The 20,025-nt window shown below is 41.1% G+C and overlaps 1 protein-coding gene and 1 non-coding gene across 11 annotated transcripts in view; one reads left to right on the top strand and one right to left on the bottom strand.

Moving 5' to 3' along the window:
- LOC121887977 (partitioning defective 3 homolog) overlaps window positions 1-20,025 on the bottom strand; it is a 356,909-nt gene that overhangs the window by 252,795 nt on the left and 84,089 nt on the right. The window lies entirely within an intron of this gene.
- On the top strand, window positions 18,322-18,393 carry trnaw-cca. Its single transcript has one exon. It is a non-coding gene; the product is annotated as a tRNA-Trp (tRNA).

Genomic DNA, 20,025 nt, shown 5'->3' with positions numbered 1-20,025 from the left:
CTTTACGATAAACATAGGCACTGTAGTTTATTTTATTTTGCTGCCATATATATTTATATATATGTATATAGTTAGTGTGATGCTGCTAACGCCAACCCCATAAATATTGGTTATATCTGAATGTTCAGTGTTAACATTTTATGACAGAAACTCTTTATGCCATGCAAATGACTGTATTCTCATTTCTTCCAACTGGTAGGTGACATCCGACAGCAGTGAACTGGGCCAGCCTTCCCATTTTCCTCTGTGGGCTGTAAATTATTCATTCCAACTAGAGGCCCCTACATACAGCTTAACTATATGATGGCCTAATGAGGGCTATTGATCGAATAATTGATTGCTTTATGCATGGCCTAACTGACTGCCCACTGATCCATTTGGGCAGCTCATTACTTAATATGTATTATTCAGAGCTAACCACTAACCAGTGGAGACTGCAGTATCATCTGAAGAATGAATGTCAACAAGAATATAATAGCAGAGTCAGAGCCACATCAAAGCCTCAATGACTCTTTCAGTGCAGTGTATAAACACACTGCGGCAAAGGAGTAAGAGCAATACAACGACTGCCAGGTTTGATTTGTCAGTTAATAACACAGGGCCAGTAAAGTCTTATATTTATCCAACCTGCTCTTGCCCTGTTTTCGTACTTAACCTTGAATGTGACTTCTCATATTCTGTACACCACTTTTACTTATAGGTTGTTTTATCCAGTTGTTCTATCCATCGCCGACTCTTCTGGCTTTTAATCCCATAAAGACTGACAGATCCAGCCACACAGACCCTTGGCCTTCCGAACTTAAACTTTCAAATAAGAGACTACAGTGTGTTTGGCTTAAATCCTAGAGAGGCATCAACTGCTGTGCTCTTTGAGTTTTTCCCACAGATTTAGAGGTGAACCACAACATAACCATCTCTTCTTCTCCTTGTCTAGTAACAGAACCCAGGAGGAACCCCTCTAGAGAGTGTTTGACAAAAAATAAATTACTAAACGCCCACACACTCACTCTGACCTGTACTGGCTTTCTGGCTCGACTGTGAGGGCTTAGGTTGCAGCACAGCTGGTTGGCCCATAACTAGAACTTGGACTGTACCATTGTGCTAACTTAGCATCCTTCCTGTGAGTGATGGTTCAAAAAACACTGGCAATTCAAAGGAAATGCTGCTCGTTTACTGTAAATATGTGATCACATCACATTACAATGGAGTGTGCTGCCTAACAGAATAACAAGCTGGGGTTATGAACTGGTTGCCTGGCCTATTTTCCTATCCTTATTTTTCTATTTTCTATGGTGCTAGCAGACATGCTTTCATTCCAAACCATGTGCACTGACCATTTGACAGAGATGACAGGAGTGAGATGCCCTCCTGCCTTTCTTTTCAATAAAACAGCGCTTTGAGGTCTCTCTGAGATCGTAGAACCATAGAAAGACAGTATGAAGAGGGAGGAAGAGTAGGAGGGAGACGAAGAATGAGAGAAAGAGAAAATGTGACTGATGACATACCGTAGAGAATAGAGGGGTCTCCAGAGGGAACTGAAGCTGAAAGCATCCAAATTGACTTCCTGAAAAAAGCAACAGCAGCAGCGCACACTGTATGTGGAATGGGTCAACAGGGGCTAACTAGCCAGGGTTGTGCTGGGGTCATCACAGTGAGGGAAGTTCAACTTTCACTTCTCAGCTTGGCCTTCTTTTTCCATTTAAGCGAACTTGACTTTAGCTTTGTCTGGCACTGTGACTCACAGAGGATGCTGGTTCTTTTTTAGTCGACATTTCTTTGCAGACAAAACAATGAGAATGATGCTAAGGGAGCTAATCTACTGGTAATGAATAATACCATATGTGTTGCAGTGATACTAAGACTCAATGCTGACAAAATGGCAACAGCCTTCTTTTTGTTTTTTATCCAACTATCATCACATGTAAGCAGATTAAACAATGCCAACTGAAATCATGTCTTCAGAAAACATATGTCTACTATAAGCTAAGTATGCCTGCATAGTTCTCCTTCAGTTTCTTTTTTTTTTTTTACATCAGCAGTGCGTTAATAACATGACTGTTTATTTATGGCATATTTCAACCAAATTCTCTACATAACTCATTCGAGAGTATGGAGTTATATTTCTTAATCAACCTGGGGAAATTCCAAGCAAGTGAGGTTCAAGCAAAAGAAGGTATTTGTAAAGTTAAAACTGGTGTGTCTCTCAGTAGTAATGCAGCAGTAATATTTCATGTATTCCAGTCAGGCTGGGACTCATGCAGACACACTAAAACACAAATATGTATGCAAAGAAATGAAATATATTACAGTGATCAGATCTCAGGTGCAACAGGATGCTATACCGCAAGAATAATTTAACACCACAGAACTATATACTATTTGTCTACCATGTAAGGCTTGGAGAAGACATTGCTGTGAGAAGTTAATTAAAACGTAACTCTCACTTTCTCCACCCCAAAGCTTTCTGTGTCTAATCATGTCCCCTGAACAGATGGATGCCTGGCTCTCCTGCATGTGGGTACAAACTTGCAGAGCATTGCTGGGGTCATGGGAATGTGTTTGCTTGGCCTTTAGGTGATTCCAGTGGGACAGAGTTAAATGTCCCCATTCATTGGCAATTCACATTCTTTCTTCTAATTAAAGTGAAGCAGAAAGCTGTCCAGTTTTATGATCTATTTACAATTCTAATTTGGCCCATGTGCTCCATATAAACATTTGTCATTGATAATCAAATAGCAATTGTCCAGCAAAATGGCAGCAGAAGAAGCTTAGCCGAACCAAGCTTCTGCTATTTATATCCCCTTCCAAGTTATCCCAGGTTCAGTGCTGGTTTCCTGCCAGTCTCCTTCCATTGTCACCGACAGACATAGAAACAGACACATGGGACACTCACAACAAGCACCTGGAATCGTTCCCTGGTACCAGCGTCATTTATGAGCCAGGTTATCCACAGTCCTCCAGGGTCAGCTAGGACGCCAGGTCTGGGTTTGTCACTAATGGGGCTCTGTGAGTGCCAGGGTACCAGAGCTGTGAATCCCCAAGAGAGGCATCAGTCTGAATGGCCCGGGCCTCTAATTGGGGGAGCCCATGTACATAAATGACAGATTATGACCTATAAATGAGAATTTATGTGACCATTAGACGTGCCGGGTGATCCCGGCAGAGATGGAGAAGGTGCTCATTAGCTATGCATTCACAATGCTTGGCTCTGCCTAATTAGCCTGATGATATGCAGGCTACAGACATTCTCTTGTTTTCCAGACTCAAACCTTTCAGGCTTGTTATTTTAGTGCACTTTCAGGCACAATTAGTAGGTGATCTGAATTATTTGCAGTTTAACTGCATTTTTGTGTGGAAATAGCAAAAACAAGACATCAAGTGAAGCTTGAGAGTCCATATGAGGTGAGAAAAACATTGGCAGTTATTGTTGTGTGATAGTGATCCAACTTCAACAGCTTTATGAGATAAGCTCTCTCGTCACCTTGAGAGTGGATGAAGGGAATATTTACCCAATATTAAAAAAGCTTTGATTTGATATATCCGCGGGGAAAGGATATGTCTAGAAAAACGTCAAAATCAATATGCTTGTCCGAAGGTCTTCAGTTGAACGGTAATATCTGGGAGATTGATCGGTGTGATTAGGGATTTGACGGCAGACTCAAATATTTGCACATGAAGTGGCAGTATTAGCGCTGTAATATTGAAGGGTGATGGTGGTGGTGGGTGGAGGGGCTGTCATGGGAGGAGGAGATGAAGATAGCTTGGAGAGGGAGGGTGATAAGGATAGAGAGTGAGAATGGAGAGAGTGTGATTGTGTAGTACCTGGTTTTTTTTTTAAACCAAATGGTTAATGGTTATTGTATAGTAGTGTATTAGTAATTATGTACTATTGTGCTTACAAGCCAAATAGCTTATATCATTATATCGTATATCATATCAATATGATGTGTGAATGCAGAAATGTTTTTGATTACTGCTATGCCAATATAGTTTCTGATCAGCAGTCATGCCAGTAAAGTTAATGAAATGAGCAAAATTGAATTGAAAGATGTAGCTTTGCTCATTCAGACGTGTTAAGGCAGGCCAACATGAGGAGAGCCAGAAACAGCATGACTGTGTGTGTGTGTGTGGGTGAAAGAGAAAGAGAGAGAGAGAGTGGGGAGAGTGTGTTTGATAAACCCCCTTGTCTTTGCTCCCCACCTTCATCTCTATCGGTTCTGCCTGTTTTGATCAGCTCACTGAAGGGTTGTGGGCTCTCCAAGCATCACACACTTTACACAATTAACTGGTGGTGACAGACAAAAGGTGCAGCAAACAGGGTTTTGAAAAACAGTGTTCAATAGAAAAAAAAAAAGCTGCCATCTCTGCTCTGCTCTCTCTTTGTTCTTTGACCTTGTTTCTAAGTAGCATGGAACCAGTTGATCAAAAGCTCCAAAATGCAGTTTCCCCTTTGGGCAAAAGAACATTACTGCAGATGTAAATGAGAAGGACTGAAGAGTTGATCATCCAAATCCCATTCAGCAACTTCAGAAATTGATAAACTTCTATACTTTCTCACATCTAAAAATGAAGTGTATCTAAATTAGAATAACATGAAGCGGGAAGCTCAAACGCTAACATGCTTGTCAACAATGTCTGATATGCATACTAATAGACAGAGAACAAGACAGACAAGGCTAATAAATGGAAATATTAAGACAAAGTGACATGTACGGCAATAGGAATCTAATTTCAATGCACACCAAAGGAGCATTTTAATGCCAGGTGTACGTGTAACCCGGCAAACGCAGATCTAGACAGCAGCAATGTAACAGTTATAATACCAGGTGTGCAGCCAGTCATTCCTCGTTCCCACTGCTCTCTCTTCCTCCCTGCCTCCTCATGTTTCTCTCTTTCTTCAATGAAAGAGAGAAATGCCAGAGTGTTATTTCTCTTTGAGGAGGCTGCTTGTGTTCCCATCGGGCATGAGGGCGGCGGGGTGGAGATGGAAGCAGTGACCGTGCGAGACGGCGACATCGGACTGGGCGAGCCTATTAGCGCACTTCACAGCTGGTCCTCTCTCTCTCTCTTTCTTTCACTCACACACACACACACACACATATGCACACACAATGGTCTTCAAGAGACTTATTGAAGGCTGCTAGTTTCAAGGGGGAGAAAAGGGAAAGAAAGATGGTGCTGGTCGTCCTCTGAGCTCCCATTAAAAGCGCCTTAAAAGCTGCCAGAGCGGCTGGATGAGGGGTGAGAGATGGCATCCATCAATTAGAGGAAAATGAGATAGAGGAAAGAGGGGTGGAGGAAGAAACAGTGTCTATGTGTGTATACTAGAAAAACAGAAAAGTGAACCCAAGCAGTATAACCTCAATCTGGCCAGTCCAAATTGAACAGAGGAAACCGAAAAATTAATAAGAGCTGTAGTGCATGTAGCTCTGACAGGCTGAGAAATCCAACAACGGGGTTACAAAAAGTTATAAGAATACTTTGCAAGATTTTGACATTCACACTGACTTTGTTACATTATACCCGACAACCCCAAACTCATGTTAACATCGGGTTAAAAAGGGCAAAGAGTAAGACAGAAAGAGCTGCGAAACTCAGACAGATAGAAAGACATTGTGACGCAAAGTGAAAGAAAGACAGAGAAACTTTATTCAAGTTGTGTTAAGCTGAGCAAAAGTGGCTCCTTCTTTAAGTTGTACTGTCGTCTCCAAGGTGCTGTTCTCATTTAGACTGAAAGGTGCCACAGCTTTCACGCCGCTGGCAGGTACTTGAGGTGCCAATGACACTGAAATACTTTGAATACATTACGGCTGTCTTTTCTTCATTCTTCTCACTGGTAATAATTGTACCTTTCACTGTTTCCTGAATATCATTACAGCACAGCAATGACACCAGGGAGACTGTTTCATATCATTTTATTCCAAGAGCTGGAGGTTGTAAAACAAGATAATTAACCAGATTGCAAGTAAGGTAGTGAAGTGTAAAGTTGTTTTTTTACTAATTTTTTATTTTTTTCCCAGAGAATGCAATGAATAATTGTCTTGATTTTGCCATTTCCTTTTTTTATAAGGTATATTAAATTCAGTAAGTAACTCAGATGGTGTCCAAAAAGTTCTACTTGAAGAAACGATATCAATTTGTAATTTCTGAGGAGTTTCTCTGTGTGTTGAAGTGGCTTTTACACCAGTGGGATCCATTTAGGAATCCCATAGTTTCAAAAACTCCACAGAGATGAAGAGTACATGTCTCCCATTGGATATGTTTCTATTTTGAATTTGTATTTTATCTCTAATGTTGAGTGCATTGCTTGCTATGTAATGATAGATCCATAGATGAATTGATTGGAAATACTCATGTTAATAACTGTGTTACCTCTAGGTTTTATTTTGATAAAACTGATTTTTTCATAAAGGACAGTTGGGATAGTCAGCCTGGCTGACATGAGATTCTTATGTAAAAGAAGCTTTAATGTGGATCATGTAGTGTGTAGTCGTGGGTAGTGGTGTTGATGACATTTGATATGATATGATATTACTGGCTTTTGGTGCCTCTAAGCTCCTCAAGCTGTGTCAAAGAGTTATTCACCTGCTAATGTGACCGTTGACTGCTGGCCAACAGCAGAATCTCCAGCAGGTTGTGTGAGGTCCATTTAGTATACAAACTGATGTTGGAAAACAGCTTGTTATGCTAAATAGACAGTAGATGAGAAATTCCCTGTGAACATGTCCTCCATCAACTAACTAGATTGGTAAAACCTGCAGCATGTTTGGGTTGTTTCCTTAAATGTTTTACTTATAGCAGCTGAGTATAAAAAACATTCTGATTTCAATTCTGTGTGATTAACATCAACGAATGAGATGATGAGCCTCCATCGACAGATTCTAAGTTGCATCATGTTGTGGCTGCAGGAGCCAAAGAAATGCTCTGAAATGTAACATCTCCGTTCAAACATTTTACCAGCAAGCAAATATAATTCTGTTTTGTTTACGGTATCTTGAATAAAAAACAAATCACTGTTATCAAAAAACCCCACTTGATTCACTTCAGTGTTCACCTTCTGATCCACTTGATTTGCATCAAGAAACAATCTAAACCAATTGGCAAATTTTCTGGGTTTTTTGGGGGTGTTTTTTGTTTTTGTTTTGTTTTTTTTTTAAGAAAATGGTTTTTAGATTTAATGCTACATTAAATCAACTGATGAAATGAATATGTCACAGAATCAGGGGTATCAGATAGACCACAGATTGGAGGAAAGAATAAATGAGTGTGTGTATGTGCTCTGTCGATCTCCTTGCAGCTGCTTGAGTGTTAACTTGTTTCAACAAGTTGAATGATCAGGCTGTTATTGCGGACAAGATGTTACTGAAAAACAGCCTTTACTTGATCAACACATTCAAACTAAGTTGACACAGTTGACTAGTAAAATAATAAAATCTGATCACATGGTCTGGTCATGCCTTATTCTGCAGCAAGCATGCAGTGATAGACGGATGATCACTGTAATGTAATATTTTCCATTAAAGTTGAAACATAATATTTTTACTTTTTATGTGGGTTTCATTATTGATTTTTTTCACTATTTTGTATCTTTTTTCACTGGATGTCTCTATAAGCTGAAACTGAGCCTTTGATACAATGTGTGCACATGTGAGTGTGTACATACAGTACGTATAGCGCACATCTGTATGCATAAACACGTCTGTTAATTTGCACGTGTCAACACACATAATGTGTGCATGAACGCAGGTATGCATATAGTGTAAATATCATACATGTATGTATGAATATGTACGGTATGTGTGTGTGTGTGTGCACCTGTGTCAACATTCTATGAGGCAACAGTCTCCTGCCTCTCATCCTCTTTAACATAGCTTCCCTCTCTCTCTTACTCTCTCTCTCTCCATTGATCCTCCCTCGCTCGGCATGTGTGGCCACTCCTCTCGTCACCCTACTGGGATCTCTGTCTTCATGGAATCCTATTAGACAAGGCCTGCTTCCATCTGGATCTACCACTGACAGCCCATTCATCAACACCGCTGTCTCACACCAGACACACACAGGCACACGCAGGGCTCTTCATTGTGTAGCGGGACGAACAAACATCCCATAATAATAAATATAAAAACAGCCGCCCGCCGGGAGGAGGGGATGAAATGGCACTGCCACGGCGAGAGCGCGAAAGGAGGGAAGGAGAAGATGGAGAAGGAAAAGGGGAAGAGTTTGATAAAGGGGGGAGGGTGTGGTGTGTGTGTGTGTGTGGTCTGCGTCGACTGGCCTCTCTATGTTCATGATCTGGCTCACAGTTTGAACATACTGATGAAAGAGACTTCTGAGACTAAGGTGCATGAAATAACTTACCTGGTGGATCAGAGACACGGCGACACATCAGGCAGCAGCAGCAGCAGCAGCAGCAGCAGCGAGGCAGCGGGCGGAAAGACAAAGAACGAGAGACGGGTTAATATCAACACATGATCCATATGAGGTTTGAGTGTGTCAGGTAAGTACGACGCTGAATAAAAATCAAGGTCATGAGAAAAGGGATTCACCCGATGAGGTAGAGGTAAACAAATAGGTGGATAAAATTCAATCCCACTCGGTGATCATCATAAGACAAACAACAACAGAAATCATTCAGACAGATTTATTTACCGTCTTCTGATACAAGTAAAGTCACTGCTGTGTTTCTAGCTTGTTTTGTGTTCTACCAGTTGTTGTGTCAACCGATAAAGTTTTAATGAGTTTATTACCCCCTAATACATGCCAAGATGCACCTGTGTATATGAGCCGGGCCTCGACAAACTGCATCAGAAATCAATTTTCAATCTTGACTGACTCTTGATCTTCAATATCTTATACAACAGAGAGTAGAAAGAGCACATACAGTAGTATTTATCATACACACACACACACACACACACACACACACACACACACAAATCATCAGCAATACTATTGGCAGCCAAGCCATGAGAGGCTGATGGAGTGGTTGTCTTGGAAACAGAGACTGGCACGGGTTATTATGAAGGAAGAAATGAAGGGTGAGGTGGGGGTGAGTGAGGGCCACGATGCAAAGATCTGCAGCGAGACAGCAAGTGTGTGTGTGTGTGTGTGTGTGGTTACGGTAGGTGATTACAGAGAGGTTCACCTGTAGATAAAGTTCTCTCACTACCTCCACTATCAATAATTCACATAAGACAAATGAATCAATAATTCAAACAAACATTCAGACATTCAGCTGAGGCTACATTTCTAATAGCATGTATAGTTAATATTCATTTGGAGGAAAAACAGAATAAGAAAGAGAGGAAATGGATAAATAAGGAGGGATCATAACAAGCAGAGACCAAGTGACAGACTGACAGCCGCCCCCATCCCCCCTCTGTTCTCTGTTTCCCCCTTCCTCCCCATTTTTCCTCCAGCCGTCTCCCTTCAGTGGGTTCGTAGCCCTGTGGTGATTGTTGTTGGCCTCCTTCTTCACTCCCTCCCTCCACCCTCCCCCCCTCTATACCCTCTTTCCTTCTCCCCCCCTCCCCTTTAACAGAGAGGAGAAAACAAGTATCCAGGCAACCCAGCATCACTAACTAGGAGGAGAGGAGAGGAGAGGAGAGGAGAGGAGAGGAGAGGAGAGGAGAGGAGAGGAGAGGAGAGGAGAGGAGAGGAGAGGAGAGGAGTAAAATCCGCATTGTGATGGAAGTAAGAATACAGATGAGAATGAGAAAAAGCGAGGATGAATGAGAGGAATACAGAGAGAGAAAAGATAGAGAGTGTGATATGCTATAAAGGAGTAAGGACAGCACAGAAAAATAAAGAGATCAGTATCAAATGAATCCCCCAAATAAGAAGAAAGTCTTTCTGGTGAAGAGGGTAAAACAGACCAAGCAGTGGCATCTAATAAACGATGAGATGGTGTGAGACAGAAATATCCTGATGGGAATGATGGGAAAGGAGAGATGCTATTTGATTATCTAGTATCAAAAATTAAATGCAGGAAAAGTGTGAGTGTACCTCTACCACATATTGTTAAACCCTCCCTGTTCCATGTGTAATTCTCTCTCTTTCATCAGATTAATTCATGATATTTATATCAGTGTGATGTTGCGTGCTTTAACATAAGCACAATACATTAACTGATCCACTCACACTTTGAACCATTAGACTTAGGATTGTTTTTGAGTCAATCAATTATACCAAAAAGAATAAACCCAACAAGATGGATGAAAAAGTACACTTTATGTCTTGTATGACTACACAAAAAATCTTACTTCCATGATCATGTGTTGTGTGGCATACGGTGCTGTTTTTTACTAAATTGAACTACTTGATCTATACCACACATAGCCTACCTGAATTTGAACTTGATTTTAAAAGCATCCACAGTCCAAAGAGGGGATCATGGACATCGGCTTCATCAACATCAGGCTTCTGGGGCTTTAGCCAGGAATGTTTTTTGACTAGCCCCAAATCTTTCTGACAGAGGAAAAAATCTATAATCATCAGGAAATGTAATTACTTTAATTCCTGACCACCCCAAACTTGTGCTCATGTCCTCACCTGCACTATGGCATGGATACACAGTGTGCAATACTGCCTCTGCTTCATGCTGTCTGTCAGGCTCACACAGCAGGAACAACACTACACCAAAAAGATATAAACAAAAGTCCCTCTAGTGACCATGCTGCCCCTAGGTTTGAAAACCATTGCTTTATTGACTAATGTAGCTAAGCAAATGCTTAATACATATCTGCTGCTGGTGCATTCTGACATTTTTTGCCACAGAATGTGGCTAAGCTAACGTTACTGGTACATGTCAACAAGCTAGTTAGCATAGGGTAACAGCGTTTTGTCCTGTAGGCATAGATGACATGAGTTAAATCATATAGGATACTTGGGGAGTTAGTAACACGATTTGGAGAAAAGTGAGATGTTCAAAACACCTGGTTCAATTAAATCTACTGTCATCAGCCTGCTGGTTTATTTTATTTGTGCTACACAAAGTGCTAAACATCACAGCAGTCAAATAAAAATGTAAAAGCAGAATAAAAAAGTAAAGTAATAAACACTGGTGCCATGGGTTTGAGAATTCTCAGCTGACCTACAGATATCCATTTTGTCCAAAGCAATTGTCTTAACATTACAATTAAAAATGAAATTTCAAATGAAATGTGATGTTTGTAATAGTCATACACTGCAGTAAAATTAAATGAAATTCAGGAAGTAGTTATTCCACGTAGAACAGCAGAGACCACCCACAAAAATTTGACACGCTCTCCACGTGCACGGCCTTCTTCACCCCAAATACTTAAGTGTCTTGAAAATATCCTGGGACTCCCAACTCCTAAACAGCCCACCTTATTTCTATTCAATAATGACTCCACCCTCAGTGATAACATCGGGTTAGCCATCATCATATTTGCAGGTTTAACTGCCACCAAGAAGACCATAATACACTCATAGTTCTCCCTTCAGCCTCCTTCAATAAAAGAATGGCAGAATCGTTTTAGGGATATTGCTCTCATAGAAAGATCATTAGCTGTAATTCATAAAGCGCTGGCATCCACTGTAGAGGCTTGGGATATCTTCATTGATTCTCTTTCCAAGCCAAACTTTCTTGCACAGATATAATGTGTCATTTTGATAGAATGCAAGACACTCACATACACACATTATCTTTTTTTTTTTTAAATGATTTTATTTATTTATTTGCTTGTGTTTTTTTTCTTTTTACCCCTTTTTTTCTTTGCAAGGCAATGGTGATATGTATATAGTTTGTGCTAAATGCTGTTTGTATACAAGGATTCTTGTCAAAGGTACCTCTTATACAACAGATTTCAGATGACAAATTCAATAAAAAGTCACAAAAAAAGAGGGGATCATGCAGCTTCTTCCTCGCTGTCGATTTACTGCGCAGTTCTGCAAATGTAGAACTAGTAGTAAACATGCTAAAAAAAATAACTTAAAAAAATACATGGTAAATTGGAAATTATGCTAATTTCATTGTGTCTTCAGGCATTTGGGGGGTGTTTGCATGAGGGCAAGCTGCGCGATAGATAAGGTTCCAGAAAAGAGGGTTTTCCTCGGCTCTCCAAACCCCTCAAGACACACAGCGAGATGGCAGAGGAGGAGGAGGAAGAGGAGGAGGGAGAGCAGAAATAAAAACACTGTTGTTGTGTGTGTGTTTACTTTCATCTGCCTTTTCCATTTAGCCAAGAAAATGAAGTTTTATTCATATTTTTTGAGTCACAATAGTGAAAGTGAGGATCCAAGTATGCCAAATAAAGTTTGTTGATGATGCGCAGCCCTTTCTGGGACATAAATATAATAGTTGAATGGACAGAAAGACATGAAGAAAGTGAACTACTAAAAGACATATTCAGCTAGCTGACAATTCGATTTGAAAGAATTGTTCACATTTGACCCCTTGTAAATCCTTTTTGCAGTTCTCTGCATGGGATCATGACGCCAAGCTTAGTGTGTGGCCCAACACACACACACACACACACACACACACACACACACACACACAACATGGCCCTTGCGACAGCTGGATGATGACATTTGATAGGGCTACGGTAGCTCATCTCCACACCCACTGTAATCCATGACATGTACAACCAGTGTGAAATGGGATGAATTAGGTGCTGTGGCATACTGTATCATTCAGGGTAACAGGGTTTGTAATTTATTATGGAGGAACTGGGGGAGACGGCTGACCTGCGCCATACCAGGATCCATAGGGATGTCAACCCTCTCCAAAGCAAGGTGGTTTGAGTTACCAGCCCTTTGTTTTTAGTACTGTTTGACAAAATGACACAAAATCATGTGCATGTCCGGATTCAATCTGCAATCACACTGAGCAATCAGTAGAGAGCCGCGTTAAAGCCCTGCGGGGAGCAATCTGGGCCATTTCCAAGCAGCATCTCCCACAGCCACATAAAAAAAGAAAGCTTTCCGCAGAGGAGCTGAGCTCATTTTGAACACATAATTGTCCTCTTCTTCCCCTACAGCCTCATTACAGTACAATCTGATTATAGGGTGGAAAACAAAGGATGAAGATCAAAAATACCATCCACCATTGATGAGGTGGATGCAGGTCTGTTTGTATCTCTGTCAACTTTAGGCGCAAAACACTCCCTTTCCTACTTAACGTGGGCTTGACTTCAAGCAAGCTGAGAAAAGTACAACTCTATAAAAACACAGTTTGTGTTCATTCCAGGTGAAACTGCATGTCACATCCGTTTGGGTTTCACAACGTAAAAGCATAAATTCTCATCCCCGATGTCAAAGCCGCTGTAGCTGGAGCAGAGAAGTGGCAGGAACCTCAGAGGGCCCAACACGGCTGTGACTGAAGTCAGCCCATTTTCTGTGTATGACAGCAGCAGAATGAGACTGTTTCGGCTCAGTTAACGCGACGACGATCGGGTCCCTGCTCCCAATGAGCAGATTTCATTGGCCTCTATTACTGGGTCAGACTGCGTGTGGCGGCGGCTGTGTGTGTTTGACTAGGCAATAAGCCTAGTGTCACTGTCACTTTCATCAGCAGAAACTCTCTCTCTCTCTCACTGTGTCCCGTGTCTTTTTCTTTGTCTTTTTCTCTCTCAAGGGCAGCCTTGGAAAAAGCGTCCAACCCTCCAGGAGAGAGGCAGGTAGGAAGAACATGACTATACCAACTGATTTACACAAAAGGCTCAACAAACATGCACTGAGAAGCAAACTGTATGGGTTTTTATGAAAACTGTCACAGTTGGAGAACAATTTTGACATATGAATTTGATTTATATATTGTATATATATTGTAAATATGTAATATACTGTAAAATTAAACACAAAGTCTGCTTGCCTTTTTATTTTTGTAAATACTGGACAATACTGGTGCAAGTTACAGTATCACCTACCAGCACCAACATCACTGCCTGTGAAAACAGAAGCCAGTACGCACAAGTTATACAAGTATATTGACTGCATTCCTACTGTATGTGGAGAAGCTCTACTACACATCCTAGATGTGTGTTAATACCACTGTAAGGTAGGAAGGGACTGGAAATGAAAAGCGGCCCTGGCCTTTGGACTCAGCTTGCCTCAAGCAAGTGAATAATAGTGAAATACCAGAAGAAATAGAAACTATGAGTTTTACAGGACAAATATAGTGAAGAGAAAAAGACTTGAAATGGCTTCAAATGATGAACAAACTATTTTTTCCATGTGAGTGAAATATAAAGTAGATTTGAGAATTTTGTCTTCAGCACCGACAAACTAAATTCCACCTCTGAATTCAATCAATGGTAAGTATGGAAGCACATAATGTCCATAAAGATCTGAATCTTACAAGCTTAATATCTAAATATGAAATTGAATCTTTGAAGAAAAAACTACTGAATTCTTCATGTTGAAATTGAAATACCACTACTTTATAGCACTGACATACCGTACAGCATAAAAAACATCTATATACTGATTAATATGGTCTGAATTCGCCTCTTTGAAATTTCAGTTTCCTGCTGTGCAATTTCAAAAACAAACTGCAACTCTGTAAAAGGGTTTCTGTAAAACGTGGAAGCCGCTGCCTCCAGTGTTTCCACAGTAAAGATAACAGAGGTGGCCAGCAGCGGTAAGACTCCTGTGTAAGAGTGAGACACCCACTTTTTCAGACACCAAATAAGAGGAAGCCACAAAGCCAATACTTATAGGCTACCTCTGTACACAGGACAACGTCTGAACATCAGGCTTGTCCCCACATTTCAGCACATTGGTAAATAAACATTACTGAGAACACAAAAGCCACAGTTTGCATGGCTTAAGTTGACAGAGGTGCACAAACAGACCTCTCCAAAAATCACAAAACCTTTCATGTATTTGCCTCTATCACTTCGCTCTTCTCTCCAGAACCAACATTCTCCAGAACTCCCAGATGATCACTCCACCTCTAAGGTTTGCACCGCTACCGAAATTACTGTGCTGCTGCAAAAATAAACCCGACTTCTCTATATATACACAAGTCTCTAACAGGTTGGAGTCTGGAATGTACTTCTTGGGATATAAATCTAGCTGCAGGTGAATCTATGTGAGCTGTGTGAGAGTGAAATAAGACAGACAGGAGGAGGAACACTGCAGCACTGAGCTAAAACATGAGGATGGTTGCAAGTTCACCTCCCATACTGCAGTGTCTATCTGTGTGTGTGTGTGTGTGTGTGTGTGTGAGAGAAAGATATAGACAGGTTGAAAAGGAGAGTCTACAGGTGCATGCATGATGTGGGTGTCTGTATTAAATCTATGTGCATACATCCATGTTTATGAACAGACAAGTGTAGTGCTAATCTGGATTCTGTTCACATCATCCCATCCATGAGGGATTTGACGTGAACGAGCGGAGCAGTGCAGAAGTACCGTGCACTCTCCAGGGACGAACACAGCCCTCAGTCATTGGAGTAAATCCATTACCCAGGCAGACACAACATCGAGAACGTCAACACTAAGCCGCTTAAATTTGTAAATGCATCTTTTTCTCTCAGTTTCAGCCCTCCGTCCAGACTAAAACAGTGTTTTTCTCACCCAAAAACGGAGCTTTTCTAAAACGGTCTCCAGAGTGTATGAGTCTTAAAACAACCACTTGGTGTCTCGGTGTGTACAGGAAAAACTGAGCTTTGCAAAACAATGACGTAAGCTGCCCAGTGAAGGGCTATGTGGCAGTAAAGTAAATAAAAGACTTCCTGTCATCTCTGTGATCAATCATTTCAAATGTCAACATAGTCAAATACACTACAGAGCTTTTTCTTATTTTATACAGAGATTTTCTTATTTTGTCAGATGGCGTTATGATCATAAAATAATATTTTTATCCCCACAGCAGAGCAGTTTGGGAATGACTGCTGGTTCACAGGTGGATTTTATGAGCGGCGATTGAATCACAATTTCATACTCATTTTGCTGTGTGACGACAGAAACATATGTAAATGGCCACAACTACAGTACCAGTCAAAAGTCTGGATACTTGAACGAGAAAGTGTGTCCAAACATTTGACTGGCGCTGTATGTTGTCTCTAACATTCTGTGTAAGCACTCATTTCAAATGTCAATCACACAGTATTTATGTTGATTTGACATCATGACCATAAAACAGTGATTTGGTCAGCCAGGCTGTCCGTCCTGCTCCTTTACCAGATGTTAGCTGTGATGCACAGTTCTGTTTGGCTACTAGACGAACAAGTGATTTTGCTGTTGTTGCTCTGTTGTTCAGGTGTTTCACTCTGGGACCAGGTCTCTAGTGTGGATGCAAGTTGTTTTCACACAAAAACAGTGTTTAAAAATTAAAACAGCTTAGTGTAAACGTAGTCAAAGATTCAAACACACACTCATCTGCACAGAGTATGTAGCCCAGTCTAAACACTATAAACAAAGCAGTTTATCCACAAGTAAAATCTACAGATTTTTATATGATAGACCCATCTCACTAGCCTAAATCGCAAACTGAGGCTTCAACTTATTATCACCGATAGAAAGAAGTGGCAAATAATAACTTAATTGTAATATATAAGCTGTCTAGAGTCCAAAGAAGGGTAAACACACCATCATTAGATCTCACTCTTCTCATCTTAAAGTGAACCTGAGTAATAAAGTTGAACAGTTTTCAAACAGTCTTGCTGCCATTTGGAGCTCTCAAGGTGCAAAACTGTCTGGTGCTTTAACGTTTGGTTTAAGGTGTCATCAGCAATGAGAATGCATCCAGGCAGACTGTCCGTATAATAACCCCAGTTATTGCTTCCCTGCTTTCTAAATATGACAAGCAATGCTGAGAAACTCAACCTTTTCATTGTGCAAAATGCACCTCTTAAATAAACGAGCTGCAGTAATAATTTGAGCGCTTTTCTTATTCCATTCCATCCCCTCTGATCATCAGTCCTTGTCCAGCTCCATTAGAGCAGTTTCATATCGGAGAATAACAATATCTCGCTCACCGCGCTGCTGTAGAGCTAATCAATCTACGGCTCGTCTCGTCATAGGTGGACTGATCGGCTGGCATTATTCTCCGGTCAATTACCTCCAGTGAGTGAGGCAGAAGGAAGAATGACAATGGACGCTGATGAATGCCACTCAGGGATAAATTTAGCCAGCCAGGGCACTGTCCCTAAGCTGGCAGTAAGACAATTGGGTCGTCTAATGGGTATTTATAAGAGCTCCCCTCCAGCGACCAGCTATTTGTTATAAAGAGGTTACTGCTGGAATGGACTGTTTACCTATGATGTGGTAGTTTGCATAAGGACATCATTGTTGAAGGCCACAGTGTGTATGACGTGTGGGTGCATGCATGTGTGTTTATGCACATGCGAATGCATCTGTATTCTCAATCATTTTAAAGACGGGTATTCATCTACTGCCTTGAGTATCAGGAGTCTAAAGTGGCAATCAAATAACTATAAATCAGTGTGGCTTGAATCTGAACTGCCTCATTTAAAGTCTCGGTGCACACAGCAGTAGGTAGTAATAGTTAAACAGCTGGTGAAGGTATTTAACACATCATTATGCCCTGCGTGCGCGTGCAAGAGTGAAGAAGCGGCCAAAAATGGTACTTGGCCTGACAGATCTATGGGTTCAGGGAATGGCAGACCACAGACAAGCTCTACTGTCCTGCAGGACGATGAGAAAAACACAGCAGCACACACAGGATGAAAAAAGGAACGGGGACAGAGAGGAAGAGAGGGCAAGAGAGAGGAAAAGAAGGATTGAGACAAACAGTTTTACAAAGACTAAAGAGTGATAGTCGCATACAGCAGTTGATGACAGATGAGGCCTGGGTGACGACAGAGAATATGGGAAGAGGAAAGAAAAGGAAAGTGTGGATTCTGGCAAATACACAGAGAGCAAATATAAGCTAATACATAGGCTTTTTTAATTTCATTGCAAATTATACTGCTTCTTTTATTTCACTGCAGTTTGATTAGGCATGGAAAACTGAGGGCTGTTCTGGGATGTAGCAGGGTTAGTTAATAAACTGATCCTTAAGACTCAACTGAGGAAACAGAGTGAAAGAGGGTTGCTTGTTTAATATGGTTATAACATTTTATTGCTATTTTCTTAATGTATTAGGGAAATAGCTTTGAGTTTGCATGCATTAGTTGCTGTTTTTCTTTGAACTTTTCTTTGAACTGCTGTAGATATAATGAAGGGTTCCACTACTGATTTCAGCCAACAAAGCTGAGAAGGTTTTTACTGCGTGAAAATATGTTTTGATTTTCTTTTTTAGTTATTCACACACAGACTTCACAACTGCTGCAATTCCCACAGGTAAAAGATTACTTTGTAGTTATCAGCTAAAACATAAAACAAGAAGACCTTGTGGCGCAACGGTAGCGCGTCTGACTCCAGATCAGAAGGTTGCGTGTTCAAATCACGTCAGGGTCAAAGCTTTTCACAGTCAGTGTTAACTTTGTTGGAAAAGGCTGTGCAACAGGAACCACAGGTTGTCTGCATGCGGGCTGCTTTTATACTGAAACACAGTGAAAGAGCTTATTAACAAGCAGCTGTCTTGTACTGACACATGCAGAGTAAAGAAAACATTCAAATTCACTGAGCAAAAATAAAATATTTCCACTTGAAATCTGAGCAGCTTTCCTTTTCTGAGTTTAAATCCATCCGGCAATTTTGCTCCCACCACTCGGGAGTAAAATAATACAACACCATTATGCTTCACTGAAATAATTTCCTATGAAAGAGCAGATGTCTGCATTTTCTCTGACTGTCTCCTCTGTTTTTGTCTGTGAAATAAGGTTCTTTTGTGTATCTTAACGGGATAATCCTTTTCACAGTCATACCTACCTGGCACTAAGGTGTCTACTGTCCTGTAATTCTAATAACAGATGGCAACAACTGTCCAGAGCAGCTCAATTCCATCGTACAAATTACTGCTTTAGGCAAATGTCCTACACACAGGCGGTTATTTAGTTACAACATATAACCTCTACAATCCTTTTAGTATGCATGTGGCCCCTGCTGAACATTTCTAAGGAGGCTTTGAGAGGCAGGTTTCACTGCCCTTAGCTGAGCTCATATTCCCGCTGTTAATTAGGCCTGACCAGATCTACGTGCCGACAGATCTGTCTTTTCTTCCTCTCTCTACGCTTAAAGTGTGCAGCTACTTGTATTTTTCACCTCTCATTTTTCAGATGTGACAAACCTCTGGGTTCTGAATACACACAGAGCTAGGATTCATAGAAATATAAAAGTTGTCCTTTTAATACTTCCCCCGTTGTCTCCTGTTACTCTTACATTTCCTCTCCCCCTGCTCCAGCACCCACCTCTCAGAAAAGCCCTTCCCTGACCTGACCCTGGGGTGATCACATCCAGCATGTTAACCATTTGACCCCCTGACCCACTTAAGCACTTCCTGTGGTCCGCTACAAGGAAATTTGGTTAAAACACATGTAAGGAAATACGAAGAAGTTAGCTGAACAGTCTGTTTTGTTTTCTAATGGCTCGCCTTTATGTGTGCGTGCGTGTGTGTGTGTGTGTGTGTGTGTGTGTGTGTGTGCGTGTGTGTATCTGGAAGCAAAAAACCATTACTGGAGTGAAGATAGAGCTCACTCACACACCTGGGCCCCATTCAGCGCTGCCCTGCCAAACACCCGTGACGTGCCCTGAACAGAGCGGCATCATGGGAAGTCTAAATTAAGCGTAGGGCTCTGTCATGGTCAGGGCACACTGTTGAACACTTGCTGTGTTTGGAGGAGTGAGAGACAGAGACGACCGAGACACGCACAGACACGAAGACACACACACACACACACAATACAAGTGAATTAAAACAGGAGCTGAATGAATAAAAACATCTGAGCAGTGTAATTAAACTTACTTTAGTAATTAAACTTGCAACACTGGCCTTGGTTTGACTTGAGTATGAAACGCCCACACTGCTTTCAGCTATTAAACGAAGCACTGATGTTGGTCAGAATGTAAAACCAGAGTGAGCCTATTATGAAAGCATATTACAATGAACACCTACACAGCAACCCTGCACAGCTATGCCCGGTGTGTTAT

Source organism: Thunnus maccoyii, chromosome 21 (genome assembly GCF_910596095.1).
Source record: "Thunnus maccoyii chromosome 21, fThuMac1.1, whole genome shotgun sequence".
NCBI classification, from domain to species: Eukaryota; Metazoa; Chordata; class Actinopteri; order Scombriformes; family Scombridae; genus Thunnus; species Thunnus maccoyii.
Note: the sequence above shows the minus strand (reverse complement) of the source record. Positions and strands in the feature narration are given on the sequence as shown.